Below are 22,563 nucleotides of genomic sequence, written 5' to 3' on the forward strand. Positions count from 1 at the left end.
TCTCTGCTGGAATATGTCCCTGGCTTGGCCACTGATGGTCCTTCTGTCCTTCTTGCAGCGAGTAACTGATTGCCTCATCAATCACAGAGGCAGATTGGGAGGGGAGTTGGATCACGAGCCAGGAGAGATGGGATGCCCGGTGCTGCCGTCTACAAAGAACCCTCTCCTTTTCGCTGTGCTCTCTCGGGGATAGATACAGCAACCCCGAAAGGCTGAGCATGTCTGTCTCTTGGAACATAGGATTTCTTTTTTTTTTTTCCTCTCTCTTTTTAAAAGATTTTATTTACTTACTTGAAAGAGAGCAAGAGAGAGCACAGATCGAGAGGGAGAAGCAGCTTCTCACTGAGCAGGGAGCCTGAAGTGGGGCCTATTCCCAGGACCCCAAGGTCATGACCTGAGCTGAAGGCAGACGCTTAACTCACTGAGCCACCCAGGTGCCCTGGAACACAGGATGTCTTGAACATGAGATTATGATATTATTATTTCTACTCTGTGTGTAGGCATGTGTGTGTGTGTGTGAGTACCAGGAGCAGGGAGGAGACATCAGCTTCTTTAGTCACCACAACAGCCCTCGGCAAGAATATTTGCGAGCATTCTCATCATGTAAATGAGAGCACTCATGTTGCTCGAAGATGTTAGGTAATGTTCCCGAATCTCACAGTTGGTAAGTATCAAAGCCAGGTTACAAGCCCAGATTGGGCCCTCACTCCACTGACAGGGGACAGAGGTAGAGAAGCATAGCTTTGTGTCTTATTACCAAGACAGTTCAGTGCTTGCTTCATTCATTCTCACACTGATTAAGCCCATACTGTCCATGAATCATTATGAAATGTATTCTGAGGGATAAGAAGAAGAATGTCCCAAAAGATGTTACCTTGAGCCTTGAGTCTACTTCACTAATAAATGAGAACTTTTATTTGGTTTTCCAAATAAAAATAAATGAGAACCAAATAAAAGTTCTCATTTATTACTGAAGTAGCCTGTTAATAGGAAGTATACAAGCAAAAACAATGAATAAAACCAGTAAAAAAACAATAAAACATGTTCTACTATTCAAAGAGCAGTGATTTTTTTTTTCAGCTTGGTTTGGTAAGATCCTAGTGACCATGGGGCAGCGTTAGACCAGCACAAATGCAGTTTCTTATAGACCATCTTTGTTCTCCACCAGTGACTCCTTTTGGTGTTGAACCTGATTTTGTTACCAGTTTCATTGAAAATTGAAAATGGATTGAATCCATTGAAAATGGATTGAAGTCAGCAACTAATAACATGACAGAGTGGAAATATTAGCAGTCACATTATCTAATAAAGGAACAAATAATAGAATATGGAAGCTAAGAGGCTGGAGTAATGCCAAATCCAGTCCTTCTTAAAACCTAACACTCCCACCATCATTAAATTTTATTACAAAGATGATCCATGGGGACACCTCGGTGGCTCAATTATTTAAGCATCTGCCTTCTGCTCAGGTCATGATCCGTGGGTCCTGAGGTGAGTCCAGTATCGTGCTCCCTGCGCAGTGAGGAACTTGCTTCTGTCTCTGCCTGCCATTCCCCCTGCTTGTGCTTTCCCTCTCTCTCTGACAAATAAATAGATTAAAAATCTTGATATTAAAAAAATACAAAGATGACCCATAGTCATAATTAAGGAATTCTAAAAAAATAGGTAAGACAATTTGGGGATGCAAATAATCTCAAGTCAGTTGACTTAAAGCAAAAGACATCGAGAATTAAAAGTCCCTGGAAACCCAAAGAAGGGGCATGACACATCAGTAACTCCAAAATCTTATCAGATGCCAGTTTCCGTCATCTCTCTGTGCTGCCCTCACCTTGGGCTTTGTCCCAAGACTGTACCAGCATGGCTTCAGGATGATCCCAGCTGTCCCAAGCATCACGTATAGACATGATAAGGTCTGGTGTGAAGAGAGGAGCTGTCTTCCTTACGGCCCTTCGAATGAGGAACACCTTTCCAAGAAACCACACCCAGCAGATTTCCAGTTCCTGATATGGGACTGCCTGGTTTGCCTTGGATCTGTCATGATTTACCTGAGTCTTGAGGCAAAACTGGGGGTCTTGCCAACATTGAGGGGTGGATTTGGAAAGGGAAAGGCAACATTGAGGAGGTCTTGCCAACATTGAGGAGGGAAGTGGCCATCTAGGTAATAAGTGTATCTGCTTCAATGGCAGGAAATGTAGACTGGCCACAAGAGATGGATCACAAGTCGCTGCATACGGCAAACCGTCCTGAGGGTAAGCCCCATGTGGATTTCTCACTTGGACTGAAAGTAACAAACAAGGTATTGTGCTTTTCGATGTCTCATCAATCACTATGATAGGCATTTACAATTCTCTGCAAGCAGCTGTCAGCAGGCTTTTAGTGATTCATTTGAATAGACGCCCATCAATTTTCTGGGATCTATTTCCGTTCAAATGAAAATAAAAAAGATGGTAATTAACAGGAGCTGTGGTCACATTTTCAGTAATTGCGCTAGAACCAAATTTCTCCCAAGTGGATTTTCAACATGGGGGGCTGTATGAACTCTGGGAGTTGTGATTCAGCAGAAGGTGCAATGTTCAGAGAGTCTAACCATATGAAAAAAAGTACAGGTCCATAGCCGGATGGCTGGTCCTCACCTCAGCATGAGCCCTGCCATCCCGCCTGAGGCCGAGGGGCATTTCCTCGCCTTGTTTGGCTCTGAGTTAGAACTGGTCCAGGAGAAAGACTCATGAGATCTGGAAAGTGGAGCACAGTAGGGACATCACTTGGTAAGTCCTTAGGGGCAGACGAGACAGGCTCAGACCTTTCCACAAGCTCCAACTTCAACGGACACAGCAGCTTTGCAGCCCTTTCCTGGGACCCCTGCCTTGTGCTTGTCATGGGCACCAGTTCTCCACCCTCACCTGCTGGGGGGTTAGGCTGAGATCAACGGTGGTCTCTGACCTTTGGTGGCTGCTTCCTTGTGATCCACTCCTCCAGGTCTTCCAATGGCCATGAAACCCGAATTCTGTCTTGAATGCTTTGTGCTTGGCATGGCTACTGTTTTCCTCATCAAATCCTAACAGATCGGATCCTTTTGCCTTTCCCTTTCCAAATCCACCCCTCAACACACACAGACACACACAGAAACACACACACATACTCAAGGGCTCTTTTAGACTTCACAAATATCTCACATATATAACATTTTAAAACATTAATACAAGTAAGGTGTGTCTAGAAGGCTCTTCATTTTTTAGCAATATTCTCTTTTCCTTTACTAGGTCTTGGATGTGTTTTTATGAAACGACATTACCTTTGGTATTTTTAAGAGTTCCAGAGTATTCTGTTACATGGCTGCAATACAGTTTGTTTCCTAATCATTCCCGTATTGATGAGCGTGGAGGCTGTTTCCGGTATTTTGCCACTAGTAATAGGACTGCAGTGAACATTCCTGTAAGGCCCTCAGTGTGCCTGGGGGCACACATTTTCTGTAGGATGGCCTCTGGAGGTGCAAACAGCTTCTGAAGAACACATTCCCATTTAATATTTGATTGGACATTTATTGCAAAATGCCCTCCAAAAAGTGGCAATTTTTATCCCCTTGAATGTATCATGATTACCAATGCCTTAATCTCTTATGTAAAAAGCTTCTGTTGACTCCTAGAATCTTTTCAGATTCATATTTTGTATCACTCTGTCCCTTCAGTGTTTAGGGCCGCTGTGCAGTGAAGTGCAAAGAGGCGGTGACAAAGAAGTTGCTGAGAACTAGATCTAGAACGCATATCCAGCTCTCATCATTTGCAATCTTTAGTACTGAATCCATCTTTTTGTTTTTAAACATTTTATTTATTTATTTGACAGAGAGAGATCACAAGTAGGCAGAGAGGCCGGCAGAGAGAGAGGAGGAAGCAGGCTCTCCACGGAGCAGAGCCCGGTGCGGGGCTCCACCCAGGACCCTGGGATCATGCCCTGAGCTGAAGGCAGAGGCTTTAACCCAATGAGCCACCCAGGTGCCCCTGAATCCATCTTTTTTTTTTTTTCCAATTTATTTATTTTCAGAAAAACAGTATTCATTATTTTTTCACTACACCCAGTGCTCCATGCAAGCTGTGCCCTCTATAATACCGATCACCTGGTACCCCAACCTCCCACCCCCCCGCCACTTCAAACCCCTCAGATTGTTTTTCAGAGTCCATAGTCTCTCATTGAATCCATCTTTTTAATTCTGCATTTTGACTCTCAGCCTGGGATACTTTCAAGAAGGGATTTAAAGATAATTATTAGAAGCTTAGCATTAAGCTGAACCATATCTAGCTACTATTTTAGAGAATTATAATGGTCCAATGTCAATCGTGGTGTGTGATTCACTTAGTACTTAAGTCCAGGAAACGTTGCACACATGAGTCTAACATTTACGGACGGCCTCATCGTATGTTGCCGCATATGGTACTATGTACAAGGCACTCTGTAGAAGTCAAAGATAATATTAAGGACAATGAAAGAATAATATTAAGCTTAAGGAATTCACAATAATGAGAGTGAAGGACACTTTCTTGGGTCTTTGTGATTTGAGATCTGAGTTCCTCTTTTTCCCAGGATCATAACAGTTGGACAGACATTCAATCAGTCCTTTCTTTTGTCCCACCCAGTACGATGAAGAACTGTTACAAAAAAGGCTTTGGGGCCTCTATTTTGACAGGAGACAGACAGTATAAAAGTAAACAAAGTAACACATACTTGTCAGGAAGAGCCCTTCCTCATCATAAGTGTAATTTACCCTGTAAGTGCCAAAAGTAGACAACAGACGTGTTGGGTCAGAACAAGGCAATTTATTCCCCACAATCCAGCGAATGGCAGAAACACAGACGTGTTTGCACAAGTTCCCATCGCCCCAGATCCCCTGAGGGGGGCTCTTGCTGACGCAGCCTTGGCAGTGGGCTACAAGGGCCTGAGCTGGGCAAGGCCAAGGGTTCAACATCTGCTCATGAAGCCCACAACCAGCAGGCCAGTTTCCCTTCTCCAAGAAAGCTAACACTTACATAGGAGTCAGACTCTGGTCCCCTTGACCTACTTAGCTGGACACCTTTGAAGAAAATCAGATGAGTTGAAGGTAAATAAATAGAAATGAATCACAAAAACAAGAAAAATAAAAAGGACAGAGAATCCAAGAGCTCTGGGATGGATTCGGTAGGTCTAATGTACCTTTCCTGGAATCCCAAAAGGAGTATACAGAGAGAAGGGGGCAGAAGAAATATTGGAAGTAGCAATTGCTGTGAATTTTCCAAAGTTAATGAAAAATCCCAAACTATGTGGCCAAAGGGCTCCGAGAATACCAAACAAGGTAAATACAAAGCAAGACAGAAAACCAACCAAACACAAAATAAATAGCTTATACACCTAAGCATATCATTTACATTTCACACACACACACAGAGGCAGAGAAGATTCTGAAGGCAGAGAGGGGGGAAAAAGACCACATTACAAAAGAAGAACAAATAAAAGAATTACAGTGGACATCTTGTCAGAAATTAGGTGGGTCAGAGACATCTTTAACAAGCTCAAAGAAAATAACTATCGACCCACAATTTTACATATATTGAAAATGTGTTTGAAAATGAAGGAGAATAAAGCCCTTTTCAGGTCAACAGAAACTGAGAATGCACTACAAGAAATGCTAAGGAAAGTTCTTCATGCAGGAAGGAATAGGACACCAGACTGAAATGTGGATTTACGTGAAGAAATAAAGACCACTGGAAATGAAATACATAAAGGAAAGAATAATGTTTTCCTTCTTTCTAATTGCTCTAAAAGAAAACTAGCTGTGCAGAGCAAAAATAGTAGCAATACATGATGTTTTGATAGAATATATAAAAACAAAATACATGGCCACAGCAGTACCAACATGCTGAGCAGACAAGGGAAGACCTGGAAATTTCTGAGCCATGGGAGCCACAGCCACAGATGTGGGAGGCTGGGTAATGCTGGAGGCAGAGCACCACCACAGGGCTGACTTTGACAAATATCACCCACGGGGTGGCTGGTATGAGCTGTTACCACTTAAAGAAGAATCCGAGCCTCTGCCCGACTGTCAACCTTGATAAACTGCCGACATTGGTCAGGGAGCAGACATGGGTGAACATTGCCAAGAGCAAGACTGTGGTGCTCCCATCATTGATGTGGTGTGTCCTAGGCTGCTACAAAGTTCTGGGGAAGGAAAAGCTCCCAAGGCAGCCTGTCACGGTGAAGGTCAAAGTCTCCAGCCAAAGAACTGAAGAGAAGATGAAGGGTGTGTGTGTGTTTGTGCACGTGCGCGTGGGGGGTGGGGGGGATGTCTCTGTCCTGGTGGCTTGAAAGCACATGGGAGGAGGTTCACTAAAAGCCAGAAGATCCTTAAAAAAACACCAAAACAAGTATAATTAATAACTCAATTGTGGAATTAAAATGGATAATTAAAAGTTTCAATTAACCTCTGTGATACCTGGGAAAAAGGGAAAAAGAAACAGAACAAATGGAACAAATAGCAAACAAGAAGAAACATGATAGATTTTGTGGGGCAAACATTAAAGAAAGATGGAGCAGCTATGTTAACATCAAAGTAGACTTTGGAATAAGACATATTATCAGGGGTAAGGAGGGACAAGACCTGATGAAGGGGTTGAGTCTCCAAGAATATGTACAGATCTTAAAGGTGTAGGCACTGAATTAGAGAGCTTCCAAATACATAGAACAGAAACTGACAGAACGAAAAGGAAAAGTAGGTAAATCCACCATTATGGTTGGAGATGGCAACACTCCTCTCTGTAATTGAGAGAGCTGGTAGGAAAATAATCAGTAGAAATAAGGACACACATACTAGAAATTAACTCAACCTAGTTGACATTTATGAAACACTCATATTTATAGAACCTAACAGCAGAATACATATTTTTTTCAAGTGCACACAGAATGTTTACCAAGATCGGCCACATTCTGGGCCTTAAAATCAACCTTAATACATTTAAAATTCCCAAACATTTAGAAATTAAATAACATATTCATATAGGACTTGAGAGTCCAAGAAGTCTCCAAGGAAATTTTAAAGTTTTGAATTGAAGGTCAATATATCATTTTCATGTTGCGGCTACGGCGCTAATGGGCCATTTACAGCTGGAAAGGCTTAGCTTCGAGAGGAAGAAAGGTCTCACAAATTGGTCATCAAAGCTTCCCCAACAAGAACCCAGAAAAGGGAAAGCATGTTAAACCCACAAACAAGCAGAAATAAGAACTTGGTAAAGATATAGACTAAAAATGAGAATCAAAGCAGAAAAACAACAGAGAGAACAGCAGAAGCCATAAGCTTTGAAATGACTCACATCCATGCTGAGGCACAGACAAAATAAATTTCCAACATCAGCAATGCAACAGGGCACACTGGCATGGGCATTAAAAGGTGATTAAGACTATAGGAACAACCCACAATGCCTGTAATCCTAACAGTCGACGTAACAGTGATTTGTCAAGGAGCTGTAAAAACACACTAAAATCTGGTCTTGGAGTGGATCTGTGTGGTCCATTTAGCACATATGTGGTAAACTCTGCCTGTTAAAGATTAAGAAGATTAAAGGTTTGTGGTAGTTTCTAGGGGGAGGGCTTTGTTTAGAATCTTGAAGCATTCATGAATCATCCCGCCTCAGTGCGCAGTCTGATTAGAGTATTAACCCACAATTGCCATCTCTCAATGCACGTATTTATGATTGTTCAAATTGAAGGTTTTACTGTGTAATCGTGGCATCCCTGGGAAGGCCTGTCCTGGACACCAGACTACAGCGAACTCAAGTGGCCACGGGCCGGGTTGACGTCCCCCAGTGTCTCCTTTGAGGCCACGCCTCCTCCCGTGGCTCATCGCGGTGACTGAGTGCCTTGAGGATACTGAAGCAGATCTAGTCTTGAGAAACCTGGGGCTCCTTTGTTGGGTGACGTTTGCTCAAGGATGGCCCGACGATCTTCTGCAGATGTCCTGCAGGGGAGTGTAGGACGCTTCGGCTCCATGACCTCTCCCTCGCTGCTTTAGGCGAGGGCCGCCCTGTGAGGTTCTCTGATGGCTCTCCCAGTCTTTCCCGCCCCCTCCCAATTTCTTTTTCATACAGGCGCTTTCCCTACCAAATCCTCGCCATTTAAGGCCATGCTACAGACCGGAACTATTTTGGAATAGAGCGGTCTGACTTTAGTGGTGATTTCCAAGGGGCGCGTGGTAAAGAGTCTCACGAAGGGGTTTCTTCAAGGGATCGTCATCCCAATAACAAATCTGATTCAGTACAAGGGTTAGAGACAGAGGTGAGAATGGAACGTCTCCTTGCGCTGGATGCCAAGTTCAGGTCACGTCCCCATAAAATTACACAGCCCTGGGACCTGGGGCTGATTGGAGCTAATGAATGGCTTGTCAAGGGGGGGGGGGGTGAGGAGCAAACCCATTGGGGAAGACAGGAGAAAAGTTGGAAAAACCGCCTTTTCCGGGCGCCAGGGGCAGCAGAGGTGGTGTCTGAGAGCTTCTGTCTACCTGCGGAGCCCTTTCCGCTGGTGATCCCATTCTCCTTCGCACATCTGGATCCTCTGCCCCGAACTGCCCACTGGGACGGTGTCTCCACACACTGCTCTCTCTGGCCTCCCTGGTCCTCTGACTTTGAGCGGGTGCCCAGGACCACAGGGTGTTTATTTCTCCCGCTCCCTCCGGCCTCACCGTGGTGCTGGCTGCTCCTCCTCATAGCTCCTGACACTCCTACAGGGAGCTCTCTCTCCTCACCTTGCAGTAACAGCCCCTTTCAGGCTCAAGGGCGTGGCCCCTGGCCCCTTCTTATCGTGCCTATCCCCCGGGGGAGGCGGGGGTTGGGGGGTGGAGGGTGGGAGGGGGAGGCTCCACTGTCTCTTCCTAATTCCCCCCACCCATTCTCTCTCCTCGTTCTCCCCACCTCTGCAAATATCCCTCCTTCGTTAAATCCCTTTGCTGTCCCAACCATTTCCAGCGGGACCTGGACCAGTACAGTTGTTACGGTGGATAGGATGAGAACAGCAAAATTCCATGGCTGGCGCGGGACAGCGTAGAGGGGGCGGGGCCAGCCCTGCCCTGCGGGGAATTGCTTTGCTCTTTCTTTACCCAATCACATTTCACAGACTATGTCCTATACAATCTGTGAGGTGGCACAAAGGAATCCAGGGCCAACCTGCAGCTCAGCCAGGGTCCTGCCCTCCGTCACAAAGCTCCAGAGCACTGAAAGCCTTGCTTACTCCAGACCCATGCGATCTTCGTCACATCGCGCCACTTCGGGGTGGGTAAAATTAGAATAATACCTATACTGTAAGGTCTATAAGTAGAAATAAAGGACTTAATTCCTGATTTCTTTCCAGTAATGGCATATAGCTGATATTTCACTTACTTTGGCTTGCTATTAAGGCTTTTGGCTTCAACTTCTGGTTTCCTGTAGTTTTGACTTCTATCCTGTTTAAAATATGTTTCCTGTAGCCCCATTATTTTTTGCGGGGCTCTGTTCGATCTATGTGCAGAGCTGTACATTCTGTATATTCTTACTGCAGCATCAAAATATTTTTTAAAAGATTGATTCATTTATTTGAGGGAGAGAGAGAGCAAGCCTACACCTGTGGGGTGAGGAGGTAGGGAAGGGCAGAGGGAGTGGGAGGAGAGGGAGAAGTCCCAACAGACTGAAATCAAGAGCCCCATGCCCAACTGGCTGAGCCACCCAGATGCCCCAGCAGCCCCAAAGTATTTGTACGAACAATGTCCTGTGCCAGGTAACGTCTCTTTAAAAATACCACCTTTGTTGTTTCCTTGTAAAGGATAGATCTGTTTGCAGCCAGTAACTTAGTTCATGGGAACCACACTGTTTCCACAGATGAACATTTCAAAGAAAAGGCGATGGTAAGTAAATTAATGAATACTTGTAGCAGTCAGGTTAATGATCCCTGCACTGCTTGTAAATCAAATAAATCCAGTCACTTTAAAAGAGCCCTTGATGATTGATGACTTATTTTTTCTTATAACACCCAACAACCAAAAACATTAAAATGCAAAGAAACTTAAGTTTCCTCTTTAACTGGAAATCTGTAATTTAGTCATCCACAGGTAATTATCAGTAGTGGTAACACCATTAGAATGCGTATCAATTTACTTGGTTAATCAGGAAGCCATCCTGTCTTCCTAATGCATTTTTAAGGGCAAAGCAATTCATCTTAAAATTGATTGCTAGGGCAATATTTCAGCAAATTCTTAATGACACCTGTAATTAGAGAGAAGGGAAAATGTTCTGGATCTTTGAAGCCTTAGGTAGTGAAGCAAACACTTAGGTTTGAAAGGCCTTTTCCAGTTTTCCTTGGAAAAGATGGTCAAGCAGCTGCCTCTTGGAGTGGGAGTGCGGTGTTCTGCTAAGGGATGTATGAGTCCTTTGGACCTGGTGATGTCTTGAGTTTCTTTTGATATTCTGGTTCATTCCCCATGGAACAATAGCCTTCTAGGTAATAGGTTGATAATTGCCAACTTGTGGGGAAAGTTTAGTTTTTAAAAACTTCCAGAGTGGTTGATAAAGCACAGTGGTTCTCAACCAAGGATGACTGCGGGGGGGAGGTGTGTGATAAAGATTTTATTTATTTATTTGTCAGAGAGAGAGCGAGCGAGAGAGCACAAGCAGGGGAACGGCAGGTTACCTACTGAGCAGGAAGGCCAATGCGGGGCTCAATCCCAGGACCCTGGGGTCATAACCTGAGCCGAAGGCAGACGTTTAACTGACTGAGCCACCCACCCAGATGCCCCTCAACCCTCGGGAGATATTTGGCAAAGTCTAGAGCCTTTTTTTTTTTTTTCCCGATAAACATGACTCAGCAAGGATGCAGCAAGGATGTTACCAGACACCTGAGACGCAGCTGAGTATTCTACAGAGGACAGAATAGCTCCCCCACTAGAGAGTTTTCTGGTCCTGATATAAGCAACGGAGAAACCACGGAGGGCGCTCTGTTTTCCGTGAGGCCCACATGGTCCTCTCCGATCAGCTCTGTGGCAGCCTCCTGAGGACATGTCTGGAGCCAGACTGTCACTGCACAAAGCTGTCACTGGCCTCTTGGCTTCTCTGCTGGAGCAGGCCACACCCAGAGGCCCTCACTGATCTGTATCCCAGTCTCAGGAAAACTCAGTGGTTTATCAGGTCAGGAAGCTGCTTGCTTTAGACTTTTCTTCTTTTAACTTGTTGCAGTTTGTTCTGAAAGGTCAATATATATATATATTTTAAGTTGACTAAAATCAAGGAAATATTTCCTTTGGGTTTCTAAAAATTTTCCTTTCCTTCTTTTCGTCCTCTGCCCCCACCCCCTCCCCCAAACTGCTCATTGACCTTCAGTGTCTGCCATTGTCCATTGTGTCATGGATACAAAGAAAGCAGGCTGAATGGTGGGAATATATTTTTTTTTCCAAATAGGGAAATCCTCATCCTATGATAACCTTCCACAGGCATAACAGTCATTTGGAAATGTTTTTGAGAACTGAACACATTGAAGGCATATTAAAAAAAAATTGTGTTTCTCATTCTCGAAGGCTCCTTTTGTTTGGGAGGAGGAAGTGGTGAAGGGCAGGCTCCAGCCCTGGGGTTGCAGGGAGCAGCCAATCTGGACTTCCTGGTGGGAACTGAGCTGGGTTTCTCCAAGGACTTGCAACACCCTGGTTCATACGGGTTCCTCTGGTGCCTTTAGAACACCGCACCGGAGCCATGAAAATCAATAAGAAAACATTTGCAAAACACTTTGCGCTCCTTGGAGGAAGGGTCTTGGAGCTGGAAGCCATATCATTATTCACATTAGACCCAGTGCTGTCATAAAACAGAGAGGAACCCGCTGAGCAGAGTGCTTTGTGATGACCTCATCATTTTCTGAGCTAATGGCTATTAGTAACTAATAGAGCTCCATATGGATAGCTTGTCACATAGCTCATATTATCAGCCTGATGGTTTTGCCTGGGTCCCTCTTTTTGAAGCTCTAGCAGAAAAGACAGACAAACAAATTTTTAAAAAGCACAGCCTAATCCTCAAGAAAGACCTAGTACATTTTCAATTTGATATACACTTCACTCAATTTTCAGGATTTTTTTTAAAGATTTTATTTATTTATTTGACAGAGATCACAAGTAGGTAGAGAGGTGGGCAGCGGGGGTGGGGCGGGGAGCAGGCTCCCTGCCGAGAAGAGAGCCCAGTGTGGTGGGGCTCAATCCCAGGACCCTGGTATCAGGACCTGAGCTGAAAGCAGAGACTTTAACCCACTGAGCCACCCAGGTACCCAAATCTCAGGATTTGTTTAATTGGTGGTGTCCTTATGCAGATGTCACTGTAAGATGTTTGAGAGTGCAAAGGTAAATATAAACTTGGAATAGTAGAGGGTGCCTGGGTCCCTGTGGTCCTGGGATCGAGTTCCATATCCGGCTCTCTGCTCCGCAGGGAGCCTGCTTCCTCTTCTCTCTGCCTACTTGTGATCTCTTCTGTCAAATAAATAAATAAAATCTTAAAAAAAAACTTGGAATAGTAGAACTTGCCACATCTCCTTCAAAATCTCATTGTAGTTGGCCCTTAGCATATTAGTTATTAAGAATTTATTAAAAACTCTCTGTTCTATGGAAGAGATGAAAACAGACTATAAGGTGCAAAATACACGTTAAACTTAACAAAGACAAGAAAAGTTCATGTAGATTGGAGATAGGAGAAAATAGAGAGGTACTTACCATATGGAGGAATTTTATAGCAAGTGATATCTTTGTCTGGAAAGCACCAATTGTCTTGGTGGGATTCTGCACCGATTACAAAGATTTCAATATGGACAGAAAAGATACTGTGCAGATTGCCTCCAAAGAATAAGGGGGCATTGGTCAAAACTAGGAAGGGCACAACAGCAGCAAAGTAAATACCTTGTAGCCTCATACAAGTAAGGGCCAGGTCACAGGCCTAGAGCCGGGCCCTGTGGTCAGGCTAGGGCAGATGATGCTTGCTCTGGGGCCTCGGGTCCTGGAGGGGCCTCTGCAGTGCTGCTTAAGGGAGCAAAGCTTAGCACAAGCTACATGAGCCAAGAAAGTCAGAGGAAAGCATCATCTTCCTCAGGAACTCATGGATATTCATAACCTGGTCAGGAAAGGGGCATGGACAAATTTACCACTCCATCAGCAGAGAGTACTGTGATTTTAGGCAGAGTAAGGGTGAAGTTTCCTTCAAAACTAGAAGGTTAGATACTTAGAGGAGTAAGTCATCATTTGATATCATTCTTTCCTCTCTTTTTTTTTTTTTTTCTCTCCTCTTCATTCCTTCCTTCTCTTTCATGACCTTATTGCCAGGTCAGCTGAATTAAGCCTTTAATCATTTCTTACTTTTACATACAAAGTGACTTGAAAGTTAGCATATGTTGACCTCCAAGGTCATCAGCAGTGAGCTGCAGGACCCAAACTCAGGCATCTAGGGCAAGACGGCCAGCCTTGAATTCTGAATTTGCGGCTGAGTCACTGTATGTTCCTGGGCAAATTGCTTAACATTCCCAAGTCTTCCTAATGGCTCATCTCCCTTACAATATTGTTAGGAGTAGAGGATGTGGATTTTATCAAGACCAAGAGGGGGCCTGGCCTATATAGGAATCTAGAAGGAGCTAGCTCTCATTACATTGGAATAGACCAATCATCTATTAGCTTGAAAGAATCGAACACTTTATTTATTTATTTATTTTTAATTGAACACTTTCTTAAGTGTCAGACCCATCTGGGACTCCAGATGGAAGGAAAGTTACAAGGATGCACTGCAGAATGTTGAGAACCTTGACCGCCAAGCTCAGAGGCACTTCCAAGTTGGCTGAACTGAAACTGAATGCTTATTTAGAGGAGGTAAAGAGAATGCCAGGGCCATAAGCATTCAGGGGTGGCATTATAAGCATGGTGAATGGTACTGATCATGAACATCAGATTCTCCAACTCATGTGCAAAAAGAAGCACCAAGAGCAGAGGCCTACTTCTTCCCCACAGCATCTCATATTTACAATCTCATTTCCTGTTCCAGTGCTCAGATGACTCTGATGTCACTGTTGTACGATATAGAGGTTGGAGGGAAATTCTTTGGGATACAGAGAGGGCAGTGGTGAGACTGGGCCCTCCTGGAAAGGATTCCTTAGGTTATTAATAATTCAGGCAGATAAAGAGCTTTGCGAGTATCAGCAAGTGCCTCACTTTGCCTGATTGCTTTTCTCACCCAGGAGAATTGATATTATTGTCTCAGTCTAGACAGTTCCCTAGCCTACAACCCAGCAAGGCTGCTATTACTTCCATGGGGTCAATCCCCTAAATCTCTCTTCAGTTTCACACCGTGGAAAGAAGTAGGTGTTCGCCAGGTCTGCAACAGGGGGGCCCAGACCCCTGCCACTTATTCATCACCTTTGGCCTGCTTAGATTCCATCTGGGTGTGGGCATTTGGGAGCTATTGCAGAGATGACTTCCAGGTGGATGTGGGAGCAGGGGGAAGTGGAATCAGGGGCTCCTCCTCCTTGGATACCTGCACCTGATGGAATTTTGAAAAGTAAAGAAAACAAAGCTTATCAACTGGCAATAAGCAGCTGCAGTCCAACCCAGAAAAACAAAACAAAATAAAACACAAACTAGTGTTGTTAGGGTCCCCCCAATAATGGGTCCATGATCAAAGGAGCGAGACTGATGCAAAGTGAAGGTCAAGCAAAGCTTTATTTCGCGCCAAGCATGGAGAATCAAACTGACCTGTCAGGGCCGTCTCTCTTCCAAGAGGCGACAACCCTTCCCACCTCACAGACTAACTTTTATAGAGGTGGTTGAGCCTGGCTTATACATAGGTGGCCAATGAAATTGTAATACACGGGAAAAATGTACATGCTAGGTCGGCAATACGGGTGGCCAATTGAGTTTCTATTTATCATAGTAAATATATGTGCGCCCTACTGATGGGCTATCTCCACCTGGCCTGGTCCGCCCTTGTTTCTGGGCTTTGCAAGTAAGTTCCTCTGGGAGGGGCAGGATCAATCTAAGTTCACAACCAAATGGTTCCCTCTGGCTAACCAGGCCCTTGTAAGTGTCTTAAAAGCCAAAAAAAGAGTAAAGGAAGTTAAGAATCTGTTGCAAAAAGAAGCACAGGTAGTTCCTAACCCACGCACGCATGTCACGCTCTTCTCTTTTCAGCGATCATGACCTCGTTGCTCCATTTCCCACGCTCATGCTAGACCTTTCCAATGGAAATCCTATCTGGGCATCTTATCATTTCATTTCCAAACGCTTCTGAATGTCCCTCTAACACACGAGGACTCATTTATTTTATTTTGGTGTAACCCCAATGCCACGATCACATGGAAAAACAATGGATTCCTGTCTTCTAATGTCCATTCACAATCCAGATTTCCCCAATTGTCCCATAAGTGTCATTTTACAAGTAGATTTCTTGAACCAAGATTCAAAGGAAAGCCACACCTTATCTTTGGTGGATATAGTTCTTAATTTTTCCTTGTCATTTGTTGAAGAAACTGGGTCAAGTGTGTCATTTTTGGTAGAAATCACTGGATGATAACAGATACAATGTGGTACATCCATGACTTCGAATAATTTTCTGAACTCTGTGTATTTAATGACTTCTTATCTAATTGCTTATTGTCTATCCCTCAATCCCTGATGCTTCTCTTGGTTTGGTGCTTTCTTTGATCTGGTGTTGGAACATCCCAGGTTCTATCCTGCTGTGCCCACTGCTCCCCTGTCTCTGTCTTATCCCCTGTGACTTCATCTTGTAGGTCTCTGCGCAAGGAGCGCATACACAGAGAAGCCTTACTGGGCTTCCTTGACTAGATGCACATTCCCCCTGGTGTGTATCCATGGACCTTCATTCTATATTGTTTATCAGATTATTGTCCTACTTTTTTGTTTATTTGTGTAAGTCATTCTTACACAAGAGGGGCCAAGGGAGGGGGGAGAGAGAGAATCTTAAGCTCCACTCCCAGCATGGAGCTTCACCTCATAACCCTGAGATCATGACCCGAGCTGAAATCAAGAGTGAGATGCTTAACCAACTGAGCACAACAGGTGCCCCTTTTTGTAAGTCATTCAATGCTTGTTTCCCCTACGGCTATACTTACTCTGTCATTTTATTATGTATTCTTGGTACTTAGCACCACACCTGACTTGTGGTAAATACTCAAAGAATATATATGGAATGAAGAAAGACACTGCTTGTGAGTTTTAAGAAATGTCCATACAGTCCTATAAATCTAAGGAGCAAGGTAATTCACATCTGTGAGTTCCTCCACATTTAGGTTTTTGCATTCATATTACTTGAACAACGTTATTGTAGAATTACATTTTGAACCATCATGACTGCTGTTTTGTAATTTTTTTACTATGTTCAGTGAGCCACTGAACATTAGTTTTTGATGCAGTGTTCAGTGATTCATTAGTTACACATAACGCCCAGTGCTCATGCTGCCTTGTAATTTTGGATCTTTCTAAGCGAGTCCAGTGCTCACCGCATGTCTTTCTTCTGTCCATTCTATCTCGAGTCTTCTCTTAGCTGCTGGTTTTAGTTCCTGAGAGATTTTTGGGGGGATGGCTTGTGGGCGCTATGGTCCATGACACATTTCAAAATGCCTGAATGCTATCTTCATAGTTGAATGACAGTATGGACTAGAAGAATGATGAGGTAACACGTGTCAGACATCAGAAAGGATAGCAGGATTTCATGTTTTTCGTTGTATCACAAAAAAAGCAATATATTTCACTCACATGCCGGTACCCTTTATAATTCAAAATATTTCTAATTTCATAGTTCTTCATATGAAAACAAGGGTGGAGAGTCTCCACAAGGAACTCAATAAACCATTGAGTTAAACATTTTATATATGTGTTCTCTAGCGATGATTTTTTCGTGAATATATAGATAAATCAAGTGAATAGTAAGAAGATTGAAAAATTATGTTATTTGACCCAGAAATTCCAATCCTATCTTTGTACCCTAGAATACCATTCACACTCATGCTTAAAGAACTGTATCAAAGGGCGCCTGGGTGGCTCAGTGGGTTAAGCCGCTGCCTTCGGCTCAGGTCATGATCTCAGGGTCCTGGGATCGAGTCCCGCATCGGGCTCTCTGCTCAGCAGGGAGCCTGCTTCCTCCTCTCTCTGCCTGCCTCTCCACCTACTTGTGATTTCTCTCTGTCAAATAAATAAATAAAATCTTTAAAAAAAAAAAAAAAGAACTGTATCAAAGACTGTTTCAACATTGTTTAGAAAAGCTTGAAATGTGGGAACAACCTAAATGTGGTTCATTCACATAATGTCGTATTACAAATCAACCAGAATAACGAGCCAGAGCTAGACAGAGAAAATAATGATCAATTTCATGTTGAACTGGACAGAGAAATTTGCAGAAGAATACATGAAGTATATCATTTATGTCAAAGCTTAAAAGCATGCAAAAGACTACTATACATTTATATGGATACACAGAACTGTACTTACGGAGTAAATATGTGCACTTATAACTGCCAAGTTCTAGAGCCCTAGGAGTGGGAGTGTGGGGGAGGGGCTGGAGGGGGGAGAGCAGATGGGGAAAGGCAGGGGAAATGAAGAGAGGTGAAAGGGGGCTTCCACTGTATTTGCACCATTTTGTGTCTTAAGCTCACTGATGAATATTTATTCTATTCATCTTTAAAGTTTATGCATTTTGTAGGATGGAAATATTTAACAGTACAAAGGAAAACATGATATTGAGTAAAATTGAACCTCTGATGACTAAGATCCTTCTCATTATTTTTTTTTAACACACAGCAGTTTAACAGTTCATAGAACCTGCTATTTACCTATAGCTATTTTCTTATTTCCTTCCTCCTTTTTTCTAATTCTTTTCATGACTCTTCCATACTTCTCCCCACTCAATGATATGTCTAAAAAAAATTGCATCCTATTTTTTATCTCTCTACCTGTCTTTCACTCTCCATCCATCCATCATATGTTTACCTAGATGTATATTTATATCAAATGTTAAAAAACAACATCCAACTGAGTAGATTTTTAAAGATCTTACTGGTTTTATTCAGCAATTCATGATCTGGGCCGCATTCCATCCAGCAGAGAGAAAGGAGCCCTGAGGAGTTGTATAAAATGGAAGACTTTTATAGACTGAAGGGAACAGAAATAAGGAAGTTACATGGGGAGAAGATGCGGGTTGGTTAAGGCAAGGTCACTTTCCTTTAGGAGATAGCAGGGATCCATCTGGCAGATTACCTAGTTAGTGCTGGTCAGGTGATTCCTGGTTTAAGATTCCATTGGTATGTAATTAAGTCTCTGTTGGATGGTATGGGGCTTAGCATAAGTGACTCTGCTTGGTAATAGCTGTCTTGTTTTTAACATGAGAAATGAGAATTACTCTATTGACTTTGAGTTTGACTTAAATCCCTTTAGTTGACAGAACCAGTTCTAAAATGCTTTACACTTTGGGGCACCTGGGTGGCTTAGTCAGTTAAGTCTGCCTTTGAGTGCTATGTTTCCGCTCCCTACTCAGCGGGGAGCCTACCTCTCCCCTCCCTCTGCCTGCCGCTCCCCCTGCTTGTGCTCTCTCTCTCTCAAATAAATTAAATAAATAAAATCTTTAACATGTTTTACACTTTGAATTTGGGAAAAGTTCTCCCAAAAAGGAAGGATGGGGAAGCAAAATTCCAATAAACTTCTGGAAATGCTCAGCACTAGTTATCCTGGGTTTCTCAGCTCCATGAGTCTCTTGAGTTCTGTACTGGGATGGAGAAGCTGCCAGACATCCGTGTGATCTTTTCTGGGTTGCCGGAGGTAAGTCGCTGGCTGTTATCTTTTATGTAATTTTGTCACTTGCTGATTTTCTTGAAAGAGCTCAACTTGAGTGCCTTTGTTTTGGCCTTGCTCAGCACTCCCACCCCACAATGGCCCAGAAACTATTCGTCTATCTTAGATCTTTCACCTTGTTTGGAGTGTGATAGAAGTCAGACCTTGGGGGGGAAATGGGAGAAAATTAAATCTTGCTCAGTGTGTGGCTTTTTTCCAGAGTCCCCCGCAAGGGAGCAGCTAAATGTTTAATCTTGCTGTCTCTTTGAGGCATTTTAAAGCCAATTATCTGGGGGAGTGGATCGTTACTCCACTGCTATTTTGAGAAGAGTGAGCAAAATGTTTAGCTTTTTCTCGTATTTGTACAAATGATGTGAGCCTGGTATTGTGGTGACTCAGCTGCTTAGGATACTTTGCACAGGCTTTGGAGATGAAATAAGCAGGTTAGAGCATGCCTTTTGTCAATCCAAAGCAAGACATGTCAAATAGTGGCCTTGAATTCAGAATGTCCCAAAATGCTTTGCCTAGAGCATATGAATATATGTATCAAAATTCTATACAGAGTCTTCTGTGCTGGGGAAAAAAGGATCTGGGGATGGCCTGAAATTTCCCTGAGGTCAGTAATGGGGTCTTGTTCTCTACTTCCAGCAACAACTTTATCTTTTCATCTTGTGTCCTCCAAGTGCCACCAAAGCGAGCTTGGAGCCAGTCACTGAACTGGAGAGTAGAGGAAACTCACAAGTTTACCATGGCAGCCATCTTCTTCTTGTCTTCAAGAGGGCAGGGATGGAGTCTGAACTTTCTTTGTGTTTCTTTTAGAACCAAGACAGTATTTGTTCAATAAATACTGATTATGGGTCTAAGACTCTAGTTTGTAACACTGTATCATGAAGCCACAATCCTTAAAAAGGTTTGATTTTGGCAAACCAATAGACAAAGTATTGGAATGTTATAAAGGGTCCTGAGGTAGCCCCAAATACTAAAGGGAATTAATATAGGATCATTCCAAAGCATCTGGGAAGAGATAGATTATTTAATAAATGGGTGGGACAACTTAAAAAAATTATAACTGACACCAAATCTATTCAATGACTTAGAAATTTAAATGTAAAAAATGACTGCTAACATGGGAGATTTTTTAGCTCGAATATTAAGAGGTAGAACGGTATTCACTAGGGTAGCACATATACTAAAATTAGAAAGATACAAAGAAGATTAACATGGTCCTTGAGCAAGGATAACAGGCAAATTTATGATGTGTTCCATATTAGAGAGAGAGAGAGAGAGAGAGAGAGAGAGGAAGAGAGAGGTGGAAGGCCCTTCTAAATAATACTTAGATTTGGAAGCCATAAAAAGAAAACATTAATACATGAGACTATGTTTAAAACATTTCTACATGACAGAAAGCCTAAAAAGGAAAATTAGAAATCACAACTTGGAGAAAGAAATACTCGTAATGCACAAAAGAAGGATCTCATCATTCAGTATGAATCATCAGCTGACTAGTAAGAAAAGGATCTTAGAACACGTACCAAGGACCTGGATAAGAAATTTATTAAAAAACAAACAAAAAACAAGAATGCTTGACTTCATTGAAAATAAATAGAAGTTAAAATCATTAACACTATTATTCATCTATTAGATTTATCAGAAGGTCTTGCAAGATCAGTAAATTAGATAATAGACACAGGCTGGAAAAAGTCAGTCCTATACATTGCTAGCGGGAGTATAAGCCTCGCTTTCTTTAGACGGTAAGTAGGCATTGCCTTTCAAAAGTACACATACTTTTAAATTTGATAATTCAACTCCTAGGAATTGATTCTACTGATAATCAGGAAATAAGTGCATAATGAAACAAATATTTATTGTGCCACTGTTTGTAGTAAACACTATACAAATCTCAATTTTTATTAAGTAGGGGTTGGTTAAATAGATTATAAAATAAGTTGATAGTGGAATTATTGTATATTTATTATATATCAAGTAGATCTATGTTGACCAACATGAGGCAATCCTCCAGATATACTATTTAGTTTTAAAAGATGCACAGAATAGTGTACTACTCTTTGCGGCATTTCAAATAAGCGAGGAAATGATGAAATACTCTAAAAATGAAATTGAGCAGGTATACTTATAAGCATTTTAAGAAAACATAAACAGTAATATTTTTTATAAACTTGGATTGAGGAAGACTTTCCTAAGCAACTACAAAAGCCAATGGCCCTAAAGTGAAATAAACTGATAGATTTCACTGAAAACTTCTGAATATCAAGAAGCAGCATAAACAGGGGTGCCTGGGTGGCTCAGTGGGTTAAAGCCTCTGCCTTTGGATCAGGTCATGATCCCAGGTTCCTGGGACAGAGCCCTGATTGGGCTCTCTGCTCAGTAGGGACCCTGCTTCCCTTCCTCTCTCTATGCCTGCCTCTCTGCCTACTTGTGATCTCTGTCTGTCAAATAAATAAATAAAATCTTAAAAAAAGATTTATTTAATAAAAATAAATAGCATAAACAAAGCTTTATGAAAAGGGAATAACAGAAAATATTGTATAAACTGTATGAATATTGTATAAAACAGAAAATATTATATAAAAGAGACACATGGATATATCTACATATGTAAAGAGCTCATACAAACCACTAAGAAAAAGAAAGATAAAGGACCAAACAGAACAGGGTTTACAAAACCAAGTACCTACAGAGATTAGACAGGTCATTGGAAGAGATCAGTGACCTCTTGCAAGGGGACACAAGGTGCACGAAACACGTATTCCATTAGAGGAAGGAGCCTTTCTTCTGTTCCAGCCCATTTATTGCCATTGGGGGCCCAATGATGTAGAGCCTTCAAATATTAAGGAGAGGCTAGAAATATGGATTTAAAAAAATGTTAAGTATTCCAATTTCTAAACGTTGCCAACTAATTTGACAAGAACTACAAAATGTTGTGTAGGATGAGCAAAGCACACTTTTTCAAACTTTGTTATAGAAAAATGAGAAAAGGCTGAAAACAGGCATTCACAGGAACCCAAATGGTCAAAAGAAATTAAAAAATACGGCTGACTTCAGTCAGAGAAAGGCAAAATGAAATCATGAGATATATTTTTCACCCATCGAAGTAACTGAAATTAACAAGAATAGACAATATTATGGATACAAGACTTAATAAAATGGGAAACTGTATACCCAATTGGTAAGAGTTGAAGTGTTAATATTTTTTTCTGGAGGGCATTTTGACACTATCAAAATTAAAATTTTAAGGGCATACCTAAAATTTTTAAGATTTAGTAATTCAATCGCTAAGATTTATTCTACTGAAGTATGTTCTCCTGTGCTTACAAATATGCATTTAGTATTCTTTGTTATATTGCTTATAATTATGAGATGTTGGAAAGTCTCATTCCCTATGGAAGGATGGTTATGTTAAATAAATTATGGCTGAATAAATTATGTCATGTCATCACTGAAAAGGATGAGGTACCTGTCTGTGGCATTGCAAGAGCCCTAAGCAATATTACATGAAAAAAGCAGGTTAGAGAATAGTATATATCATACGATCTCACTTATGTGAAAATTATTTGTATGTGTATATGCCCATGTGCAGATAAATGTATAGAGAACAGCCTGGAAGGCTTTACTTGGACTATTGGCCATGTCAGCTCTGGGAAATAAGTGGGGTCAATGGTGATAACAGTGCAGTACTGGAGCATTTTTACTTTTTTCTTAGATATTGTTGTTAT

The 22,563-nt window shown here is 42.2% G+C and overlaps 1 non-coding gene across 1 annotated transcript; it reads left to right on the top strand.

Moving 5' to 3' along the window:
• Positions 1-19,994: 19,994 nt before the first annotated feature.
• On the top strand, positions 19,995-20,101 carry LOC122916642. Its single transcript, XR_006386268.1, has one exon. It is a non-coding gene; the product is annotated as a U6 spliceosomal RNA (small nuclear RNA).
• The last annotated feature ends 2,462 nt before the right edge of the window (positions 20,102-22,563 follow it).

This window comes from Neovison vison, chromosome 8, assembly GCF_020171115.1.
Source record: "Neovison vison isolate M4711 chromosome 8, ASM_NN_V1, whole genome shotgun sequence".
NCBI lineage: Eukaryota > Metazoa > Chordata > Mammalia > Carnivora > Mustelidae > Neogale > Neogale vison.